This window comes from Sphaeramia orbicularis, chromosome 19 (assembly GCF_902148855.1).
Source record: "Sphaeramia orbicularis chromosome 19, fSphaOr1.1, whole genome shotgun sequence".
Classification (NCBI taxonomy): domain Eukaryota; kingdom Metazoa; phylum Chordata; class Actinopteri; order Kurtiformes; family Apogonidae; genus Sphaeramia; species Sphaeramia orbicularis.
Window position 1 is genome coordinate 16,826,168 of NC_043975.1, and position 23,490 is coordinate 16,849,657.

At 37.1% G+C, this 23,490-nt stretch overlaps 1 pseudogene; it reads left to right on the forward strand.

Moving 5' to 3' along the window:
• LOC115410475 (myosin-2-like) overlaps nt 1-23,490 on the forward strand; it is a 42,739-nt pseudogene that overhangs the window by 15,311 nt on the left and 3,938 nt on the right.

Sequence of the window (23,490 nt, forward strand, 5' to 3'; positions counted from 1 at the left end):
CAGCTCAGCATGGAGGACGGCTGGGAGGGGGAGGTCAGAGGTCAGGGGAGGGGGGAGGCATGGACGGCCTGGAGGCTGAGAAGGACAAGATGCTGGTGGAGAAGCAGAAGGTGATTGAGGAGCTGACGTGGAAACTGCACCAGGAACAAAGACAGGTGGGTGATCCTTTCAGACAAACTCACCTTCTGACATCCACCTGGTGCAATCAGTTACTGCTTTAGGCCGTTAACTGAAAGGTTGGTGGTTTGAGCCCGCCCAGGACACTCAGTGGCCAACCTTTTCAGTCACTGCATTTGTAAGTAGAGCTGGTAGACTCAAACATATTATTGTCTTCTGCTCACATTGTGCATATGTCATATCCCTTCATTACCTCCACCAAGGAGGTTATGTTTTTGTCAGCGTTGGTTTGTCTGTCTGTGTGCAATATAACTCAAAAAGTTATGTGGATTTGGATGAAAATTTCAGGAAATGTTGATATTGGCGCAAGGAACAATGAGTAAATTTTGGTGGTGATCAGGGTGGGGGGACACAGGGGCCCACTTGCCTGCAGTATCCTCGAGTCTGTTAGAAGTTAGGTCAGAGGTCTGCACTGTCTTTTCTAGAAAAGCACTCACGTTAGGGTTAGAGTTAGGGCCAGGGTTAGGGTTAGAGCTAGGGTTAGGGCTAGGGTTAAGGTTAGGGTTAGGGTTAGGGCTAGGGCTAGGGTTAGGATTAGGGCTAGGGTTAGGGTTAGGGTTAGAGCTAGGGCCAGGGTTAAGGGTTAGAGGGTTAGGGTTGGGGTTAGGGTTAGAGTGTTAGGGTTAGAGTGTTAGGGTTAGGGTTAGGGTTAGGGTTAGGGTTAGGGAGGGTTAGGGTTGGGGTTAGGGTTAGAGTGTTAGGGGTTAGGGTTAGGGAGGGTTAGGGTTAGGAACAGGGATGAAAACCATGATGGCCCCGTTGAGGATGACCCCTTTTGATTTTGACGCCAAACGGAAGGTCATAGAGAAATGAAAGCTGGACCTACCCCCCCTGTTTTGGGGCGGGCTTTCCATTGGTGCCACCCTCGTTCACGTGCGACTTCCGGTTCCGGAGATATAACCGGAAGTAATTTTATTTTGCATGTATCTCGGGAACGGAAGGTCGTAGAGACACAGGACCAAGACTGGCGTATTCAGCGACCCCAAATTAGGTCAGACGGATCCCACTCCTGAGTTTCTACGACCTTCGGTTCCCGAGATATTCCGGGTCAAAGTTCGCCATAGACATATAATGGGCAATATGAAAATGTGAAAATTTGACTGTGGACCTCAAAAAATACCATATAGAAATGTGATAGGAGCATGTTTTAGGCCATTTGGAGTTGATTGGACCCTACTTTTAGAGGAAAATTTTTCAAAAATGTCATGAAAATTTGGGTTAGGGTTAGGTGTTAGGGTTACGGTTAGGGTTAGGGTAAGGGTTGGGTTAGGGTTAGGGTAGGGTTAGGGTTAGTGGGTTAGGGTTAGGAGTTAGGGTTAGGGTTAGAGGGTTAGGGTTGGGGTTAGGGTTAGGGTTAGGGTTAGAGGGTAAGGGTTAGGGTGAGGGGTTAGGGTTAAGGATTAGGGTTTAGGGTTAGGATTAGGGTTAGGGTTAGGGTTAGGGTTAGGGTTAGGGTTAGGGTTAGTTAGGGTTAGGGTTAGGGGATTAGGGTTAGGGTTAGGGTTAGGGTTAGAGCTAGGGTTAGGGTTTAACATACATCGGTTTAGCTTTGTTTGAGGGCTTATGATCATTTGTCTTCACCTGGAGCACTTTCCAGATGTTTATAAAAGTGTTCTCCGAAATTTTCTCGGTGGTCTGGATATTTGGAGCTGAGTCTGATTGTCCTGGAGTTAGGGTTAGGGTTAGAGCTAGGGTTAGGGTTAGAGCTAGGGTTAGGGTTAGAGCTAGGGTTAGGGTTAGAGCTAGGGTTAGGGTTAGGGTTAGGGTTAGGGTTAGGGTTAGGGTTAGGGTTAGAGCTAGGGTTAGGGTTAGAGCTAGGGTTAGGGTTAGAGCTAGGGTTAGAGCTAGGGTTAGAGCTAGGGTTAGGGTTAGGGTTAGAGTTAGAGCTAGGGTTAGGGTTAGAGCTAGGGTTAGAGCTAGGGTTAGGGTTAGGGTTAGACCTAGGGTTAGGGTTAGGGTTAGAGCTAGGGTTAGGGTTAGAGTTAGGGTTAGAGCTAGGGTTAGGGTTAGAGCTAGGGTTAGAGCTAGGGTTAGGGTTAGAGCTAGGGTTAGGGTTAGGGCTAGGGTTAGGGTTAGAGCTAGGGTTAGGGTTAGAGTTAGAGCTAGGGTTAGGGTTAGAGCTAGGGTTAGAGCTAGGGTTAGGGTTAGAGCTAAGGTTAGGGTTAGAGTTAGGGTTAGAGTTAGAGCTAGGGTTAGAGCTAGGGTTAGAGCTAGGGTTAGAGCTAGGGTTAGGGTTAGAGGTAGGGTTAGGGTTAGAGCTAGGGTTAGAGCTAGGGTTAGGGTTAGGGTTAGGGTTAGGGTTAGAGCTAGGGTTAGGGTTAGAGCTAGGGTTAGGGTTAGAGCTAGGGTTAGACCTAGGGTTAGAGTTAGAGCTAGGGTTAGAGCTAGGGTTAGAGCTAGGGTTAGGGTTAGAGCTAGGGTTAGGGTTAGAGTTAGAGCTAGGGTTAGGGTTAGAGCTAGGGTTAGAGCTAGGGTTAGGGTTAGAGCTAGGGTTAGGGTTAGAGTTAGAGCTAGGGTTAGGGTTAGAGCTAGGGTTAGGGTTAGGGTTAGACCTAGGGTTAGGGTTAGGGTTAGAGCTAGGGTTAGGGTTAGGGTTAGAGCTAGGGTTAGGGTTAGAGCTAGGGTTAGAGCTAGGGTTAGGGCTAGGGTTAGGGTTAGAGCTAGGGTTAGGGTTAGAGTTAGAGCTAGGGTTAGGGTTAGAGCTAGGGTTAGAGCTAGGGTTAGGGTTAGAGCTAGGGTTAGGGTTAGAGCTAGGGTTAGGGTTAGAGTTAGAGCTAGGGTTAGAGCTAGGGTTAGGGTTAGAGGTAGGGTTAGGGTTAGGGTTAGAGCTAGGGTTAGAGCTAGGGTTAGGGTTAGGGTTAGAGTTAGAGCTAGGGTTAGGGTTAGAGCTAGGGTTAGGGTTAGAGCTAGGGTTAGGGTTAGAGCTAGGGTTAGGGTTAGGGCTAGGGTTAGGGTTAGAGCTAGGGTTAGAGCTAGGGTTAGAGCTAGGGTTAGGGTTAGAGCTAGGGTTAGGGTTAGAGTTAGAGCTAGGGTTAGGGTTAGAGCTAGGGTTAGGGTTAGGGTTAGGGTTAGGGTTAGAGCTAGGGTTAGGGTTAGAGTTAGGGTTAGAGCTTGGGTTAGGGTTAGAGTTAGGGTTAGAGCTTGGGTTAGGGTTAGAGCTAGGGTTAGAGCTAGGGTTAGGGTTAGAGCTAGGGTTAGGGTTAGAGCTAGGGTTAGGGTTAGGGCTAGGGTTAGGGTTAGAGCTAGGGTTAGAGCTAGGGTTAGAGCTAGGGTTAGGGTTAGAGCTAGGGTTAGGGTTAGAGTTAGAGCTAGGGTTAGGGTTAGAGCTAGGGTTAGGGTTAGGGTTTAACATACATCGGTTTCGCTTTGTTTGAGGGCTTATGATCATTTGTCTTCACCTGGAGCACTTTCCAGATGTTCATAAAGTGTTCTCTGGAATTTTCTCGGTGGTCTGGATATTTGTAGTTGAGTCTGATTTTCCCGGGGTCGTATATTATACAGAATATTGATCAAATAGGTTAATGTGCGCTTTCTCTCTGTCGTAGTCTGTATCAGAACTGACTTGTGGTCTTCACGATCATGCTTTTAGGTTGAAGAGCTTAAGATGCAGCTTCACAAAAGGAAACGCTGCTATGGGGCCACACAGGACACCATCCCCCCTCCATCTCAGTCCCACCACCCATCCATGCACCAGCATACTCCAGCCATGATGGGCCAGCACTTCTTTGGGGTGACCATTAAACAGGAGCCCATGTCCCTGTCCTCCAGCTGTCCTCTGTCCTCTCCAAAACAGCTGAAAAGTCCTCCTGGGAGCTGCATGGAGGATCTGGGACACTGCAACACTCAGCTGTCCAATATGGGGGCCCCTGGTGGGACGCAATGTATGGACGCAGCCCCTTCGTCTGGAAGCCCCTCCACTATGTCGGCGTTCCTCAGTCCACAGTGTTCACCACAAGACTCCCCCATCGGAAAGCCTTCCAGTAGCCCCCAGCCTTCATCTCCTAATAACCCCTACCTGCTGTCGCCTGGGCTGGGGAGGGACGGCTGTGGACACGCCCATCAGCAGGGCAACGCCAGAGCACGCACCATGCAGGTAGGACACAAGTGAAGAAAGAGCTGAACACAAAGTGCATGTGAAAAAAAACTGTTGCATCATGTTGTTTCCAATCAAGGCAAGTCTGTAATGTAAAAAATGACACTTTTCTGAAGCATCCAACCACATGAGCAGCTGTTTAGAAAATGAGTTCATTAACTGAACCGTTACCTACACTGACCTCTCCTGAAGAAGTGCAAGGCTGCCATCAAATCAGACAGAAACCTTGGTGACGGGAAGCTTTTAATGCCACATAATTGATGATATGTCCAAAATAACCAATTGACCACCATCTAGATCATTACTGACCACCATCTAGATCATTACTGACCACCATCTAGATCAGGGTCACCAACCTTTTCTCTTCTGTGAGCTACTTTTACCAAATGAAGTTGCCGGAGGGCTACTCTAATTTAGCAGCATTTATTTACATAGCTATTTTTCATACATACACATATTTTGTATCATATGTTTGTGCTCTTCATTTATTTTATTTATTTATATCTTTGTTTTAACATTTACAACACTTAAAAGTGGTAATATGAAACTATTGTTTTACTTTAATGAAGAAAATCAAAAGTAGAAAAAGACAAATACAAGCATTTGCATGCTGTATTCCTAAATATTTTAATACTATGTCAAAAATTATGAAATGGAAAAATCCTGCATATTTTTATAGAATTACTAAAAACAACAATACACACCTGTCCTCACTGATGATGGGGAACAGTTTTCCTCCAAATTTAATGATGTGTCCAGAATAACCGTTTTTGGAGCACATACTATAGCCTTACTAACTGACCACCAGAAGGTTTTGATTTTTTTTTTTTTTTTTTTTTTTGTAGAATAAAGTCTTGAAACACCTTTAAGACCTCAGGGAACCATTGGAACGCCCTCAGTGATGATGGAGAAAACTGACCATTTTTGGAGCACATACTATAGCCTTACCAACTGACCACCAGAAGGTTTTGATTCATTTTTGTTAGAATAAAGTCTTGAAATACTTCTAAAAACATCAGGGAACCATTGGAACGCCCTCAGTGATGATGGAGAACACTTTTTCTCCAAATTTTATGATGTGTCCAGAATGACCATTTTTGGAGCACATACTATATAGCCTTACCAACTGACCACCAGCAGCTTTTAATATATTTTTCTTAGAATACAGTCTTGAAACACTTTTAAAACCTCAGGGAACCACTGGAACGCCCTCAGTGTTGATCTAGAACAATTTTTCTCCAAATCTGAAAACGTGTCAAAATGACCATTTTTGGAGCACATACTATAGCCTTACCAACTGACCACCAGAAGCTTTTAATATATTTTTCTTAGAATACAGTCTTGAAACACTTTTAAAACCTCAGGGAACCATTGGAACGCCCTCAGTGATGATCTAGAACAATTTTTCTCCAAATCTGAAAACGTGTCCAAAATGACCATTTTTGGAGCACATACTATAGCCTTGCCAACTGACCACAAGATGCTTTAAATGATTTTTTTTTTTTTTTTTTCAGAATAAAGTCTTGAAACACCTTTAAAAACCTCAAGGAAGTACTTGATTGACCACAGTAATAATCTAGAGCACTTTTTTTCAAATTTCAAAATGTGTCCAGAATGACCATTTTTGAAGCACATACTATAGCCTTACCTACTGACCTCCAGAAGCTTTTAATATTTTTTCTTAGAATACAGTCTTGAAACACTTTTAAAACCTCAGGGAACCATTGGAACGCCCTCAGTGATGATGTAGAGCACTTTTTCTCCAAATTTTATGATGTTTTTAGAATGACCATTTTTGGAGCACATACTATAGCCTTACCAACTGACCACCAGAAGGTTTTGATTCATTTTTTTTATAATAAATCTTGAAACACTTTTAAAAACATCAGGGAACCATTGGAATGCCCTCAGTGATGATGTAGAGCACTTTTTATTCAAATTTGAAAATGTGTCCAGAATGACCATTTTTGGAGCACATACTATAGCCTTACCAACTGACCACCAGAAGCTTTTAATATATTTTTCTTAGAATACAGTCTTGAAACACTTTTAAAACCTCAGGGAACCACTGGAACGCCCTCAGTGATGATCTAGAACAATTTTTCTCCAAATCTGAAAACGTGTCCAAAATGACCATTTTTGGAGCACATACTATATAGCCTTACCAACTGACCACAAGATGCTTTAAATGATTTTTTTTTTTTTTAGAATAAAGTCTTGAAACACTTTAAAAACATCAGGGAACCATTGGAACGCCCTCAGTGATGATGAGAACACTTTTTCTCCAAAATTTGATGTGTCCAGAATGACCATTTTTTGAGACATACTATAGCTTACCACTGACCACCAGAAGCTTTTAATATTTTTTCTTAGAATACAGTCTTGAAACACTTTTAAAACCTCAGGGAACCATTGGAACGCCCTCAGTGATGATCTAGAACAATTTTTCTCCAAATCTGAAAACGTGTCCAAATGACCATTTTTGGAGCACATACTATAGCCTTACCAACTGACCACCAGAAGGTTTTGATTCATTTTTTTTATAATAAATCTTGAAACACTTTTAAAAACATCAGGGAACAATTGGAATGCCCTCAGTGATGATGTAGAGCACTTTTTATTCAAATTTGAAAATGTGTCCAGAAAGACCGTTTTTGGAGCACATACTATAGCCTTACCATATGACCACAAGATGTTTTAATGATTTTTTTTTTTTTTTTTCAGAATAAAGTCTTGAAACACCTTTAAAAACCTCAAGGAAGTACTTGATTGACCACAGTATAATCTAGAGCACTTTTTATTCAAATTTGAAAATGTGTCCAGAATGACCGTTTTTGGAGCACATACTATATTCTTACCTACTGACCACCAGAAGCTTTTAATATATTTTTCTTGAATACAGTCTTGAAAATCTTTTAAAACCTCAGGGAACCATTGGAATGCCCTCAGTGATGATGTAGAGCACTTTTTATTCAAATCTGAAAATGTGTCCAGAAACCATTTTTGGAGCACATAGTATAGCCTTACCAACTGACCACAAGATGCTTTAAATGATTTTTTTTTTTTTTTTAGAATAAAGTCTTGAAACACTTTTAAAAACATCAGGGAACCATTGGAACGCCCTCAGTGATGATGGAGAACACTTTTTCTCCAAAATTTATGATGTGTCCAGAATGACCATTTTTGGAGCACATACTATAGCCTTACCAACTGACCACAGATGCTTTAAATGATTTTTTTTTTTTTTCAGAATAAAGTCTTGAAACACCTTAAAAACCTCAAGGAAGTACTTGATTGACCACAGTAACAATCTAGAGCACTTTTTATTCAAATTTGAAAATGTGTCCAGAATGACCATTTTTGGAGCACATACTATAGCCTTACCAACTGACCACCAGAAGCTTTTAATGTATTTTTCTTAGAATACAGTCTTGAAACACTTTTAAAACCTCAGGGAACCATTGGAACGCCCTCAGTGATGATCTAGAACAATTTTTCTCCAAATCTGAAAACGTGTCCAAAATGACAATTTTTGAAGCACATACTATAGCCTTACCAACTGACCACCAAAGCTTTTAATATATTTTTCTTAGAATACAGTCTTGAAACACTTTTAAAACCTCAGGAACCATTAGAACGCCCTCAGTGATGATCTAGAACAATTTTTCTCCAAAGCTGAAAACGTGTCCAAATGACCATTTTTGGAGCACATACTATAGCCTTACCTACTGACCACCAGAAGCTTTTAATATATTTTTCTTAGAATACAGTCTTGAAACACTTTTAAAACCTCAGGGAACCATTGGAATGCCCTCAGTGATGATGTAGCACTTTTTCTCCAAATTTTGTGATGTTTTTAAAATGACCATTTTTGGAGCACATACACATTTTTGGAGCCTTACCAACTGACCACCAGAAGGTTTTGATTCATTTTTTTTAGAATAAATACTGAAACACTTTTAAAAACATCAGGGAACCATTGGAATGCCCTCAGTGATGATGTAGAGCACTTTTTATTCAAATTTGAAAATGTGTCCAGAAAGACCGTTTTTGGAGCACATACTATAGCCTTACCAACTGACCACAAGATGCTTTAAATGATTTTTTTTTTTTTTTAGAATAAAGTCTTGAAACACTTTTAAAAACATCAGGGAACCATTGGAATGCCCTCAGTGATGATGGAGAACACTTTTTCTCCAAATTTATGATGTGTCCAAATGACCATTTTTGGAGCACATACTATAGCCTTACCAACTGACCACCAGAAGCTTTTAATATATTTTTCTTAGAATACAGTCTTGAAACACTTTTAAAACCTCAGGGAACCATTGGAACGCCCTCAGTGATGATCTAGAACACTTTTTCTCCAAATCTGAAAACGTGTCCAAAATGACCATTTTTGGAGCACATACTATAGCCTTACCACTGACCACCAGAAGCTTTTAATATATTTTTCTTAGAATACAGTCTTGAAACACTTTTAAAACCTCAGGGAACCATTGGAACGCCCTCAGTGATGATCTAGAACAATTTTTCTCCAAATCTGAAAACATGTCCAAAATGACCATTTTTGGAGCACATACTATAGCCTTACCAACTGACCACCAAAGCTTTTAATATATTTTTCTTAGAATACACTCTTGAAACACTTTTAAAACCTCAGGGAACCATTGGAACGCCCTCAGTGATGATGTAGAGCACTTTTTATTCAATTTGAAAATGTGTCCAGAAAGACGGTTTTTTGAGCACATACTATAGCCTTACCAACTGACCACAAGATGCTTTAAATGATTTGTTTTTTTGTTTTAGAATAAAGTCTTGAAACACTTTTAAAAACATCAGGGAACCATTGAATGCCCTCAGTGATGATGGAGAAACACTTTTATTCAAATTGTGAAAATGTGTCCAGAAAGACCGTTTTTGAGAGCACATACTATAGCCTTACCTACTGACCTACAGAAGCTTTTAATATATTTTTCTTAGAATACAGTCTTGAAACACTTTTAAAACCTCATGGAACCAGGTGGAACGCCCTCAGGATGATGTAGAGCACTTTTTCTCCAAATTTTATGATGTTTTTAGAATGACCATTTTTGGAGCACATACTATAGCCTTACAAACTGACCACCAGAAGGTTTTGATTCATTTTTTTTATAATAATCTTGAAACACTTTTAAAAACATCAGGGAACAATTGGAATGCCCTCAGTGATGATGTAGAGCACTTTTATTCAAATTTGAAAATGTGTCCAGAAAGACCGTTTTTGGAGCACATACTATAGCCTTACCACTGACCACCAGAAGCTTTTAATATATTTTTCTTAGAATACAGTCTTGAAACACTCTTAAAACCTCAGGAACCATTGGAACGCCCACAGTGATGATCTAGAACAATTTTTCTCCAAATCTGAAAACGTGTCCAAAATGACCATTTTTGGAGCACATACTATAGCCTTACCATATGACCACAGATGTTTTTAATGATTTTTTTTTTTTTTCAGAATAAGTCTTGAAACACCTTTAAAACCTCAAGGAAGTACTTGATTGACCACAGTAATAATCTAGAGCACTTTTATTCAAATTTGAAAATGTGTCCAAAATGACCATTTTTGGAGCACATACTATATTCTTACCTACTGACCACCAAAAGCTTTTAATATATTTTTCTTGAAGACAGTCTTGAAAAACTTTTAAAACCTCAGGGCACCATTGGAACGCCCTCAGTGGATGATGTAGAGCACTTTTTCTCCAAATGTTAGATGTTTTTAGAATGACCATTTTTGGAGCACATACTATAGCCCTTACCAACTGGTCACCAGAAGGTTTTGATCATTTTTTTTTTAGATAAATCTTGAAACCACCTTTGTAAAACATCAGGGATAGCATTGGAATGCCCTCAGTTGATGTAGAGCAATTTTTATCAAATCTGAAAATGTGTCCAGAAAGACCGTTTTTGGAGTCACATACTATAGCCTTAGCCAACTGACCCCAAGATGCTTTAAATGATTTTTTTTTTTTTTTTTAGAATAAGTCTTGAAACACTTTTAAAAACATCAGGGAACCATTGGAACGCCCTCAGTGATGATGGAGAACACTTTTTCTCCAAAATTTATGATGTGTCCAGAATGACCAATTTTTTGAGCACATACTATAGCCTTACCAACTGACCACCAGAAGCTTTTAATATATTTTTCTTAGAATACAGTCTTGAAACACTTTTAAAACCTCAGGGAACCATTGGAACGCCCTCAGTGATGATCTAGAACAATTTTTCCCAAATCTGAAAACGTGTCCAAAATGACCATTTTTGGAGCACATACTATAGCCTTACCAACTGACCACCAGAAGGTTTTGATTCATTTTTTTATAATAAATCTTGAAACACTTTTAAAAACATCAGGGAACAATTGGAATGCCCTCAGTGATGATGTAGAGCACTTTTTATTCAAATTTGAAAATGTGTCCAGAAAGACCGTTTTTGGAGCACATACTATAGCCTTACCATATGACCACAAGATGTTTTTAATGATTTTTTTTTTTTTTTTCAGAATAAAGTCTTGAAACACCTTTAAAAACCTCAAGGAAGTACTTGATTGACCACAGTAATAATCTAGAGCACTTTTTATTCAAATTTGAAAATGTGTCCAGAATGACCGTTTTTGGAGCCATACTATATTCTTACCTACTGACCACCAGAAGCTTTATAATATATTTTTCTTGATACAGTCTTGAAATCTTTTAAAACCTCAGGGAACCATTGGGATGCCCTCAGTGATGATGTAGAGCACTTTTTATTCAAATCATGAAAATGTGTCCAGAAAGACCATTTTTGGAGCACATAGTATAGCCCTTACCAACTGACCACAAGATGCTTTAAATGATTTTTTTTTTTTTTTTTTAGAATAAAGTCTTGAAACCACTTTTAAAAACATCAGGGAACCTTGGAACGCCCTCAGTGATGATGGAGAACACTTTTTCTCCAAATTTAATGATGTGTCCAGAATGACCATTTTTTGGAGCACATACTATAGCCTTACCAACTGACCACAAGATGCTTTAAATGATTTTTTTTTTTTTCAGAATAAAGTCCTTGAAACACCTTTAGACATACCTCAAGGAAGTACTTGATTGACCACAGTAACAATCTAGAGCACGTTTTTCTCCAAATTTGAAAACGTGTCCAAAATGACCATTTTTGGAAGCACATACTATAGCCTTACCAACTGACCACCAGAAGCTTTTAATATATTTTTCTTAGAATACAGTCTTGAAACACTTTTAAAAACCTCAGGGAACCATTGGAACGCCCTCAGTGATGATGTAGAGCACTTTTTTCTCCAAATTTTGTGATGTTTTTAAAATGACCATTTTGAGCACATACACATTTTTGGAGCCTTACCAACTGACCACCAGAAGGTTTTGATTCATTTTTTTTAGAATAATACTGAAACACTTTTAAAAACATCAGGGAACCATTGGAATGCCCTCAGTGATGATGTAGAGCACTTTTTATTCAAATTTGAAAATGTGTCCAGAAAGACCGTTTTTGAGCACATACTATAGCCTTACCAACTGACCACAAGATGCTTTAAATGATTTTTTTTTTTTTTAGAATAAAGTCTTGAAACACTTTAAAAACATCAGGGAACCATTGGAATGCCCTCAGTGATGATGAGAGAACACTTTTCTCCAAAAATTTATGATGTGTCCAGAATGACTTTTTGGAGCACATACTATAGCCTTACCAACTGACCACCAGCAGGTTTTGATTCATTTTTTGTAGAATAAACTTGAAACACTTTTTAAAAACATCAGGAAACATGGAAACGCCCCCTCAGTGATGATGTAGAGCACTTTTTTCTCCAAATCTGAAAACGTGTCCAAAATGACCATTTTTGGAGCACATTTACTATAGCCTTACCAACTGACCACCAGAAGCTTTAATATATTTTTCTTAGAATACAGTCTTGAAACACTTTTAAACACTCAGGGAAACCATTCGACACCCTCAGTGATGATCTAGAACACTTTTTCTCCAAATCTGAAAACGTGTCCAAAATGACCATTTTGGAGCACATACTATAGCCTTACCAACTGACCAAAAGATGCTTTAAATGATTATTTTTTTTTTTTTTTTTTTTGTTCAGAATAAAGTCTTGAAACACCTTTAAAACCCTCAAGGAAGTACTTGATGCCCACAGTAATAATGTAGAGCACTTTTTATTCAAATTTGAAAATGTGTCCAGAATGACCATTTTTGGCAGCACATACTATAGCCTTACCTACTGACCACCAGAAGCTTTTAATATATTTTTCTTAGAATACAGTCTGTGAAACACTTTTAAAACCTCAGGGAACCATTGGACCGCTCTCAGTTGATGATGTAGAGCACTTTTTCTCCAAATTTGTGTGATGTTTTAAAATGACCATTTTTGGAGCACATACTATAGCCTTACCAACTGACCACCAGAAGGTTTTGATTCATTTTTTTTAGAATAAATAATGAACACACTTTTAAAAACATCAGGGAACCATTGGAATGCCCCTCAGTGATGATGTAGAGCACTTTTTATTCAAATTTGAAAATGTGTCCAGAAAGACCGTTTTTTGGAGCACATTACTATATAGCCTTACCAACTGACCACAAGATGCTTTAAATGATTTTTTTTTTTTTTTTAGAAATAAAGTCTTGAAACACCTTTTAAAAACATCAGGGAACCATTGGAATGCCCTCAGTGATGATGGAGAAACTTTTTCTCCAAATTTATGATGTGTCCAGATGACCATTTTTGGAGCACATACTATGCCTTACCAACTGACCACCAGAAGCTTTTAATATATTTTTTCTTAGAATACAGTCTTGAAACACTTTTTAAATACCTCAGGGAACCATTGGCAACGCCCTCAGTGATGATCTTAGAACACTTTTTCTCCAAATCTGAAACCGTGTCCAAATGACCATTTTTGGAGCACATACTATAGCCTTACCAACTGACCACCAAAGCTTTAATATATTTTTCTTAGAATACAGTCTTGAAACACTTTTAAAACCTCAGGGAACCATTAGAACGCCCTCAGTGATGCTCTAGAACAATTTTTCTCCAAAGCTGAAAACGTGTCCAAATGACCATTTTTGGAGCACATACTATAGCCTTACCAACTGACCACCAGAAGCTTTTAATATATTTTTCTTAGGAATACAGTCTTGAAACACTTTTAAACCTCAGGGAACCATTGGAATGCCCTCAGTGATGATCTAGAACAATTTTTCTCCAAATCTGAAAACGTGTCCAAAATGACCATTTTGGAGCACATACTATAGCCTTACCAACTGACCAAAAGATGTTTTAATGATTTTTTTTTTTTTTCGAATAAAGTCTTGAAACACCTTTAAAAACCTCAAGGAAGTACTGATTGACCACAGTAATAATCTAGAGCACTTTTATTCAAATTTGAAAATGTGTCCAGAATGACCATTTTGGAGCACATACTATATTCTTACCTACTGACCTCAAGAAGTTTTATATTTTTCTTAGAATACAGTTGAAAACACTTTTAAAACTCAGGGAACCATTGGAACGCCCTCAGTGATGATGTAGAGCACTTTTTCTCCAAATGTTATGATGTTTTTAGATGACCATTTTTGGAGCACATACTATCGCCTTACCAACTGACCACCAGAAGGTTTTTATTTTTTTTTATAATAAATCTTGAAAACACTTTTAAAACCTCAGGGAACCATTGGAATGCCCTCAGTGATGATTCTAGAACACTTTTTTCTCCAAATCTAGAAACGTGTCCAAAATGACCATTTTTGGAGCACATACTCTAGCCTTACCAACTGACCACAAGATGCTTTAAATGATTTTTTTTTTTTTTTTTTTTTTTTTTTTAGAATAAAGTCGTGAAACACTTTTAAAAACATCAGGGAACCATGGAACGCCCTCAGTGATGATGGAGAACACTTTTTCTCCAAAATTTATGATGTGTCCAGAATGACCATTTTTGGAGCACATACTATAGCCTTACCAACTGACCACCAGAAGCTTTTTAATATATTTTTCTTAGAATACAGTCTTGAAACACTTTAAACATCAGGGAACCCCTGGAACGCCCCTCAGTGATGATCTAGAACAATTTTTCTCCAAATCTGAAACCCTTGTCCAAAATGACCATTTTGGAGCACATACTATAGCCTTACCAACTGACCACAAGACGCTTCAAATGATTTTTTTTTTTTTTTTTTTTAGAATAAAGTCTTGAAACACTTTTAAAAACATCAGGGAACCATTGGAACGCCCCTCAGTGATGATCTAGAACACTTTTTCTCCAAATCTAGAAACGTGTCCAAAATGACCATTTTTGGAGCACATACTATAGCCTTACCAACTGACCACAAGATGCTTTAAATGATTTTTTTTTTTTTTTTTTTCAGAATAAAGTCTTGAAACACCTTTAAAAACCTCAAGGAAGTCCTTGATTGACCACAGTAATAATCTAGAGCACTTTTTATTCAAATTTGAAAATGTGTCCAGAATGACCATTTTTGGAGCACATACTATATTCTTACCAACTGGACCACCAGAAGGTTTTTATTCATTTTTTTTATAATAAATCTTGAAACACTTTTAACACCTCAGGGAACCATTGGAACGCCCTCAGTGATGATCTAGAACACTTTTTCTCCAAATCTAGAAACGTCTCCAAAATGACCATTTTCTGAGCACATACTATAGCCTTACCAACTGACCACCAGAAGCTTCAAATGATTTTTTTTTTTTTTTTTTTAGAATAAAGTCTTGAAACACTTTTAAAAACATCAGGGAACCATTGGAATGCCCTCAGTGATGATGGAGAACACTTTTTCTCCAAAATTTATGATGTGTCCAGAATGACCATTTTTGGAGCACATACTATAGCCTTACCAACTGACCACCAGAAGGTTTTGATTAATTTTTTTTAGAATAAATACTGAAACACTTTTTAAAACATCAGGGAACCATTGGAATGCCCTCAGTGATGATGTAGAGCACTTTTTATTCAAATTTGAAAATGTGTCCAGAAAGACCGTTTTTGAAACACATACTATAGCCTTACCAACTGACCACCAGAAGGTTTTTATTCATTTTTTTTATAATAAATCTTGAAACACTTTTAAAACCTCAGGGAACCATTGGAACGCCCTCAGTGACGATCTAGAACACTTATTCTCCAAATCTAGAAACGTGTCCAAAATGACCATTTTTGGAGCACATACTATAGCCTTACCAACTGACCACAAGATGCTTTAAATGATTTTTTTTTTTTTTTTTAGAATAAAGTCTTGAAACACTTTTAAAAACATCAGGGAACCCATTGGAACGCCCTCAGTGATGATGGAGACACTTTTTCTCCAAATTTATGATGTGTCCAGAATGACCATTTTTGGAGCACCTACTATAGCCTTACCAACTGACCACCAGAAGGTTTTAATATATTTTTCTTAGAATACAGTCTTGAAACACTTTAAAACCTCAGGGAACCATTGGAACGCCCCTCAGTGATGATCTAGAACACTTTTTCTCCAAATCTGAAACGTGTCCAAAATGACCATTTTTGGAGCACATACTATAGCCTTACCAAACTGACCACAAGATGCTTTAAATGATTTTTTTTTTTTTTCAGAATAAAGTCTTGAAAACACCTTTAAAAACCTCAAGGAAGTACTTGATTGACCCCAGTAATAATCTAGAGCACTTTTTATTCAAATTGAAAATGTGTCCAGAATGACCGTTTTTGGAGCACATACTATAACCTTACCAACTGACCACCAGGAGCTTTTAATATATTTTTCTTAGAATACAGTCTTGAAACACTTTTAAAACCTCAGGGAACCATTGGAACGCCCTCAGTGATGATCTAGAACACTTTTTCTCCAAATCTGAAAACGTGTCCAAATGACCATTTTTGGAGCACATACCTATAGCCTTACCAACTGACCACAAGATGCTTTAATGATTTTTTTTTTTTTTTTTTTTTTAATAAAGTCTTGAAAAAACTTTAAAACCTCAGGGAACCATTGGAACGCCCTCAGTGATGATGTAGAGCACTTTTGTTCAAGTTTGAAAATGTGTCCAGAATGACCGTTTTTGGAGCACATACTATAGCCTTACCAACTGACCACAAGATGCTTTTAAATGATTTTTTTTTTTTTTTTTTTTTTTTTTAGAATAAGTCTTGAACCACTTTTAAAACCTCAGGGGACCATTGGAACGCCCTCAGTGATGATCTAGAACACTTTTTCTCCAAATCTGAGAATGTGTCCAAAATGACCATCTTTGGTGCACATACTATAGCCTTACCAACTGACCACAAGATGTTTTAAATGATTTTTTTTTTTTTTTTTTTTTTTTTTCAGAATAAAGTCCTGAAACACCTTTAAAAACCTCAGGGAACTACTTGATTGACCCCAGAAATAATCTAGAGCACTTTTTATTCAAATTGAAAATGTGTCCAGAATGGCCGTTTTTGGAGCACATACTATAGCCTCATCAACTGACCACCAGAAGGTTTTAATTATTTTTTTTTAATTTTTTTTAGAATAAATTCTTGAATACATTTAAAAACATCAGTGACCATTGGAACGTCCTCAGTGATGATGGAGAACACTTTTTCTCCAAATTTTATGATGTGTCCAAAATGACCCATTTTTGGCAGCACATATTATAGCCTTAAAACTGACCAACAGAAGCTTTTAATGATTTTTTTTTTTTTTTTTTTTTTTCAGAATAAAGTCTTGAAAAACCTTTAAACACCTCAGGGAACTACTTGATTGACCCCAGTAATAATCTGGAGCATTTTTTATTCAAATTTGAAAATGTGTCCAAAATGACCGTTTTTGGAGCACATAGTATAGCCTTACCAACTGACCACCAGAAGTTTTAAATTTTTTTTTTTTTTTTTGAATAAAGTCTTGAAACACTTTTAACAACGTTAAGGAACCATTGGAACTCCCTCAGTGATGATCTAAAACACTTTTTTCTCCAAATCTGAGAATGTGTCCAAAATGACCATTTTTGGAGCACATACTATAGCCTTACCAACTGACCACAAGATGTTTTAAATGATTTTTTTTTTTTTTTTTTTTTTCAGAATAAAGTCCTGAAACACCTTTAAAAACCTCAGGGAACTACTTGATTGACCACAGTAATAATCTAGAGCACTTTTTATTCAAATTTGAAAATGTGTCCAGAATGGCCGTTTTTGGAGCACATACTATAGCCTTATCAACTGACCACCAGAAGGTTTTAATTATTATTTTTTTTTTTTTTAGAATAATTCTTGAAATACATTTAAAAACATCAGTGAACCATTGGAACGTCCCTCAGTGATGATGGAGAACACTTTTTTCTCCAAATTTTATGATGTGTCCAAAATGACCATTTTTGGAGCACATACTATAGCCTTACCAACTGACCACCAGAAGCTTTTAATATATTTTTCTTAGAATACAGTCTTGAAACACTTTTAAAACCTCAGGGAACCATTCGAACACCCTCAGTGATGATCTAGAACACTTTTTCTCCAAATCTGAAAACGTGTCCAAAATGACCATTTTGGAGCACATACTATAGCCTTACCAACTGACCACAAGATGCTTTAAATGATTTTTTTTTTTTTTTTTTTAGAATAAAGTCTTGAAACACTTTTAAAAACATCAGGGAACCATTGGAACGCCCTCAGTGATGATGGAGAACACTTTTTCTCCAAAATTTATGATGTGTCCAGAATGACCATTTTTGGAGCACATACTATAGCCTTACCAACTGACCACCAGAAGGTTTTAATATATTTTTCTTAGAATACAGTCTTGAAACACTTTTAAAACCTCAGGGAACCATTGGAACGCCCTCAGTGATGATCTAGAACACTTTTTCTCCAAATCTGAAAACGTGTCCAAAATGACCATTTTTGGAGCACATACTATAGCCTTACCAACTGACCACAAGATGCTTTAAATGATTTTTTTTTTTTCAGAATAAAGTCTTGAAACACCTTTAAAAACCTCAAGGAAGTACTTGATTGACCCCAGTAATAATCTAGAGCACTTTTTATTCAAATTTGAAAATGTGTCCAGAATGGACCGTTTTTGGAGCACATACTATAACCTTACCAACTGACCACCAGGAGCTTTTAATATATTTTTCTTAGAATACAGTCTTGAAACACTTTTAAAACCTCAGGGAACCATTGGAACGCCCTCAGTGATGATCTAGAACACTTTTTCTCCAAATCTGAAAACGTGTCCAAATGACCATTTTTGGAGCACATACTAAGCCTTACCAATGACCACAAGATGCTTTTAATGATTTTTTTTTTTTTTTTTTTTTTTTTAATAAAGTCTTGAAAAAACTTTAAAACCTCAGGGAACCATTGAACGCCCTCAGTGATGATGTAGAGCACTTTTTGTTCAAGTTTGAAATGTGTCCAGAATGACCGTTTTTGGAGCACTACTATAGCCTTACCAACTGACCACAAGATGCTTTAAATGATTTTTTTTTTTTTTTTTTTTTTTTTTAGAATAAAGTCTTTGAAACACTTTTAAAACCTCAGGGGACCATGGAACGCCCTCAGTGATGATCTAGAACACTTTTTCTCCAAATCTGAGAATGTGTCCAAAATGACCATCTTTGGGGCACATACTATAGCCTTACCAACTGACCACAAGATGTTTTTAAATGATTTTTTTTTTTTTTTTTTTTTTTTTTCAGAATAAAGTCCTGAAACACCTTTAAAAACCTCAGGGAACTACTTGATTGACCCCAGAAATAATCTAGAGCACTTTTTATTCAAATTTGAAATGTGTCCGAATGGCCGTTTTTGGAGCACATACTATAGCCTCATCAACTGACCACCAGAAGGTTTTTAATTATTTTTTTTAATTTTTTTTAGAATAAATTCTTGAAATACATTTAAAAACATCAGTGAACCATTGGAACGTCCTCAGTGATGATGGAGAACACTTTTTCTCCAAATTTTATGATGTGTCCAAATGACCATTTTTGGAGCACATATTATAGCCTTAAAAACTGACCAACAGAAGCTTTTAATGATTTTTTTTTTTTTTTTTTTTTTTCAGAATAAAGTCTTGAAAAACCTTTTAAACACCTCAGGGAACTACTTGATTGACCCCAGTAATAATCTGGAGCATTTTTTATTCAAATTTGAAAATGTGTCCAAAATGACCGTTTTTTGGAGCACATAGTATAGCCTTACCAACTGACCACCAGAAGTTTTAAATTTTTTTTTTTTTTTTTTTTTGAATAAAGTCTTGAAACACTTTTAACAACGTTAAGGAACCATTGGAACGCCCTCAGTGATGATCTAAAACACTTTTTCTCCAAATCTGAGAATGTGTCCAAAATGACCATTTTTGGAGCACATACTATAGCCTTACCAACTGACCACAAGATGTTTTAAATGATTTTTTTTTTTTTTTTTTTTTCAGAATAAAGTCCTGAAACACCTTTAAAAACCTCAGGGAACTACTTGATTGACCACAGTAATAATCTAGAGCACTTTTTATTCAAATTTGAAAATGTGTCCAGAATGGCCGTTTTTGGAGCACATACTATAGCCTTATCAACTGACCACCAGAAGGTTTTAATTATTATTTTTTTTTTTTTTTAGAATAAATTCTTGAAATACATTTAAAACATCAGTGAACCATTGGAACGTCCTCAGTGATGATGGAGAACACTTTTTCTCCAAATTTTATGATGTGTCCAAATGACCATTTTTGGAGCACATACTATAGCCTTACCAACTGACCAAGAGATGATTTAAATGATTTTTTTTTTTTTTTTTTTTTCAGAATAAGTCTTGAAACACCTTTAAAACCTCAGGGAACAATTAGAATGCCCTCAGTGATGAGGTGTAGAGCACTTTTTATTGAAATTTGAAAATGTTTCCAGAATGACCATTTTTGGAGCACATACCAATTACCAACTGACCACCAAAAGGTTTTGATTCTGTTTTTTTTTAGAATAAATCTTGAAACACTTTTAAAACCTCAGGGAACCATTGGAACGCCCTCAATGATGATGTAGAGCACTTTTTTCTCCAAATTTTATGATATTTTCAAAATGACCATTTTTGGAGCACATACTATAGCCTTACCAACTGACCACCAGAGGCTTTTAATGAATTTTTTTTTTTTTTTTTTTTAGAATAAAGTCTTCAAATACCTTTAAACACCTCAGGGACACTACTTGATTGACCTCAGTAATAATCTAGAGCAACTTTTTATTCAAATGTAATCATTTGTCCAGAATGACCATTTTTGGAGCACATACTATAGCCTTACCAACTGACCACAAGACGCTTTTAATGATTTTTTTTTTTTTTTTAGAATAAAGTCTTAAAACACCTTGAAACACCTCAGGGTAGTATTTGATTGACCTCAGTAATAATCTAGAGTACTTTTTATTCAAATTTGAAAATGTGTCCAAAATGACCATTTTTTGGAGCACATACTATAGCCTTACCAACTGACCACCAGAGGCTTTTAATGAATTTTTTTTTTTTTTTTTTAGAATAAAGTCTTAAAACACCTTGAAACACCTCAGGGTAGTATTTGATTGACCTCAGTAATAATCTAGAGTACTTTTTATTCAAATTTTAAAATGTGTCCAGAATGTCCATTTTTGGAGCACATACTATAGCCTTACCAACTGACCACCAGAGGTCTCTGATGGATTTTGAAATAAAGTCGTGTGAAACACCTTTAAACACCTGAAGGAACCATTGGATGTCCCTCAGTAATAATCTTGAGCACTTTTATTCAAATATCATCATGTTTCCAGAATGACCATTTTTGGAGCACATACTGTAGCCTTACCAACTGACCACCAGAGGCATTTGATGAATTTTCGAAAAAAAGTCTTGAAACCCTTTAAACACATAAGGGAACCATTGGATGGAAGTTGTTTATTAGGTGTTCTCAAAGTTAAGGAGTTCATCATTTCCTTTTTACACATTATTTAATGACTCATATTCTACTCATCGTCATAACAAATTATACCCCAAGTACCAAAGACAAAAGTAAAAACCAGAAAACTAGCTTTTTCATGAGTATTTTAATTTGGTTTGGATGTTACAATGTCGTTGTTCATGTTTTTTATGGTGGATTTTGCTGACATTTTCCCTTTGTTTACGTCCAGATGCAGCAGAAGAGCGGGTGGGCAGCTGGTCAACTGTTCTTACCCCTCTGACCAAAGAAGCCTTCAGGGAGTCTTCCCCAGCTCCGCCGACTGTGGCCTTAACCACACAGCTTCAGCCAAGAGCGAGAACCCCAACATGACCCCCAAGGTACACACCGCCGACAGTGACGATCATGCCGTTGTCGTGCTGTTAGTCTGATTCACCTCACATTCACGTAAAGTTTTTTTCTTTTCCCATTCGTCTCTGACCATCTTCTGTTATGACGTCCCATTGTCACTCTTGTCATATTTTCACTCTTTGACAGTTATCACACATTCCTTCACGTTGACCTTTCCTTCAAAAACTCAACGCCAACCCATTAAATGTCCGATGTGATGAGCGTAGTCCTGAATCGAGGCCTAATTGGTCGTTCTTTCTGCTTGTTATCTACACTACATCCACGTTTAAGAGCGTCCTATTCTAATTGGTGCGCTAATGTCACTTCTCGCCTATTTTTCATGTAGATGTCAGTATTGTCCTCTCCTCGACATGCTGGCCTAAAGTGCCAGGTCTCTACCCCGGCCTTCAGTAGCTCAGATTCAGCTGCATCTGACTTAAGACAGCCCCCATGCTATGAAGATGCAGTCAAGCAGGTAAACTCAAACCCGCGCTCAAATTTACTAGGTATCAGCTGGCCAGAGATATTATTTTTAACTATCGGCGTTGCTTAATTCCATTTTCTCTCTCTAGTTTCTCTTTTTTTTGTCACTTTAAACCCATTACTTGTGTCACACTTCATGCTTCATCCATCGCTTTTTGCACTGACTTCCCATGTATGTATTTCAGTTCTACAAATGTTCTTGAAAGCAGATGGAAACCTCGCAGTTTGAGGAGAACTTCTTGAAAATGGTAGAAACAACTACTTTTTTTTTTTTTTTTTTTTTTTTTTTAAAGTTAGCTATCTTATATTAGCAGACTTGATGTAACAACCTCAAAATAATTAACTTAAATGAGCAAGACAAAAGCTGTAAAAATCTGTTTTCAGGAACTTTTAAGGGAAAATTGTTCCATAAAAACCTTGTATTTTGAGGAGAACTTCTTGAAAATGGTAGAAACGACTGCTACTTTTTATTCTCTCAAAAAGCTAGTCTACATTAACACAACTGATGTTAATGATCTTAGAAATAATGAACTTAAATGAGCAAGACAAAAGCTACAAAATGGTTTTCAGGAACTTTTACAGGAAAATTGTTCCATAAAAACCTTGTATTTTGAGGACAACTTAACAGCTGCTAATTTTTTTTTTTTTTTTCAAAAGGTAGCTAGCTTTATTAGCACACCGGATCTAACTACCTTAGAAATAACGAACTTTACTGAGTAAGACAAAAGCTGCAAAAATCTGTTCTCAGGAAATTTTAAGGGAAAATTGTTCTGTAAAAACCTTGCATTTTGAAGAGAACTTCTTGAAAATGGTAGAAACAACTGCAACTTTTTTTTTTTTTTTTTCATAAAAGTTAGCTAGCCTATATTAGCAAACCTGATGTAACAACCTCAAAAATAATTCTCTTAAATGAGCAAGGCAAAAGCTGCAAAAATCTGTTCTCGGGAACTTTTAAGGGAAAATTGCTCCATAAAAACCTTGCATTTTGAGGAGAACTTCTTGAAAATGGTAGAAACAACTGCTACTTTTTTTTTTTTTTTTCAAAAAAATTAGCTAGTTTCTTTTAGCACACCTGATGTAACAACCTTAGAAATAATGAAATTGAGTAAGACAAAAGCTGCAAAAATCTGTTTCAGGAACTTTTAAGGGAAAATGTTCCATAAAAATTTTGCATTTTGGCAACAACTTCTTGAAAATGGTTAGAAACAACTTCTACTTTTTTCTTTTTTTTTCCCCCCCAAAAGTTAGCTAGCTTATATTAGCCAGCTGATGTAACAACCTTAGAAATAATGAACTTAAATGAGTAAGACCAAAGCTACAAAATTTGTTTTTCAGGAACTTTTAAGGGAAAATTGTTACATAAAAACCTTGCATTTTGA